This window comes from Propithecus coquereli, unplaced genomic scaffold, assembly GCF_000956105.1.
Source record: "Propithecus coquereli isolate 6110/MARCELLA unplaced genomic scaffold, Pcoq_1.0 Scaffold463, whole genome shotgun sequence".
NCBI lineage: Eukaryota > Metazoa > Chordata > Mammalia > Primates > Indriidae > Propithecus > Propithecus coquereli.
Window position 1 is genome coordinate 575,990 of NW_012150430.1, and position 2,100 is coordinate 578,089.

Here is a 2,100-nt window from a genome sequence, read left to right on the forward strand (position 1 = left end):
CAGGTGCAAGATCTTGGCCAAGTTAACACTAACATCTTTAACACGGTTACTTAATTTGTAAAATTGACATATTTTCTCTGAAAATGCTGAGTTGAGGAGTTGTGGTGTTATGATGTATCTATATATCTATATCTATCTATATCTGTCTATATATACAGGTTTTCATGGATGGTTTCTATGAAGTTTCATAACTCCCATTCAGTCCTTGTTATAATGTTGAGAGCTTTAGGCCTCAGGAGCATCCTCAGGAGACAGAATCTCTCTCTCTCTGATCTTCTCCTGTCCTCCTTTCACCTGTCCAAGGCAGGACCCTAGTCTGATTGTGGGTCAAAACACCCTCCAGAGAGGGTCCTGCCCCCACAGGCTGGAGGAAGGAATGCTACACAAAGAGACCAGGAAGAATCTGAACAGACAGGCCTTGCTAGGTTTAGATCATGTGCTTTTTGTCCATTCACATTTCTACACAGTTGTCAATCACGCCTGTGTAAGGAAGCCTCCATAAAAACCAAGAGGATAGGTTCAGGGAGCCTCCGGATAGCTGAACATGAGGGGGTTCCCAGAGTGTGGCGCACCCAGGGAGGGCATGGAAGCTCCATGCTCCTTCCCCCATACCTCACCCTATGCATCTCTTCAACTATATCCTTTGTAATATCTGTTATAATAAATCAGTAAACCTAAGTGTTTCCCTGAGTTCTGTGAGCCACTCCAGCAAATTAATCAAACCCAAAGAGGGAGGGGATCATGGAAATCCCAACTTGAAACTGGTCAGTCAGGAGCTCTGGAGACCTAGACTTGCTACTCGTGTGGGCGGATGGGGTGGGGAGGGGGACTCATTTTTGGAACTGAGTCCCCAACCTGTGGGATCTGACACCATCTCTGGGTAGTGTCAGAATTGAATTAAAGGACACCTAGCTGGTGTGCCCTGCTTAGTGTGTGGGGAAAAACCCCACATTTGGTCACAGAAATCCTCTTCTGTGTTAATTGTTGTAGAGTTTGGAGGAAAGCTCTGTTTGGGGAGTGTTTTTCTCAAAGCAATGGGGTATACCAAATGCTGAGCTGAGTGCCTAATGCACAGTAGGTACTCATTATCTGATCCAATCATGTAGCATTAGGTATGACTTATACATGGTGAGTTCCCAATTTAGTTCTTCAAAGCAGATCTTTTGCTCTACAACATGTAATCCAGCTGCCTACTCAAAATTTTCACTCTTATATCTAATTGCCGTCTGAAAGGTAACAAGTTCTAAAACAAATTCCTGATTTCCTTCATCCCCAAACCTACTCCCCCTCCCTCACCCCCATCCGTATTAATGGGACTCCATTTTTCTAGTTGCTAAGCCCAAAATTCTTGGAATTATCTTTAACTCCTCTCTTTCTCTTACAATCCACATCTAATCTTTCAGGAAATTATTTTAGTTGTACCTTCTAAATGTATAGTCAAGATTTCTACTTATCCACCTGTCTACTACTATCATTTTGGTCCAAGCCACCATTATCTCTCACCTGAATTATCACAATCACCGTTTAACTGCTTATATTCTTTCCTTTCTGTGATCTATTCTCTAGAGTACATTTTTAAAAATCAAAGTCAGAGAACGTATGTCACCCTTCCACACAATACCATCCAATGCATTTTAATCTCACTTGTGGCCAAATCCAAAGGCCCTAAAATGTCTGAAAGTAGGGCCTTGCATCCTCATCTACTGTCCTGTTTGCTCATTTTACTTCACTCGTACTGATCACTTTGCTGCTTTTCCAATATGCTAGACATAATTCCACCACAGGTCCTTTGCACGTGATGCCATTTCCTCAGCCTAAGCTGTCTTTACTCAATGTCTTACTCCCTCACTTCTTTAGTTCTTTCCTCGAGTAGCAACGAACGCTTCTAGTTCAGAATATACCATAACAACACCTACCATTTCCTGTACCCTTTTGTTTTTCTCCTAGCTTTAACTGCAGCCTGTTGTGCTTTACATTTGTTTATTTTAATATTCATGGATCTAAGGACTCCGTTGCTTTTCTCCACTGTATCTCTAAAATGCAGAAAAACGAGTGACACTTAGTTAAGTACACGATAAATATTTGTTCAGTGACTATATA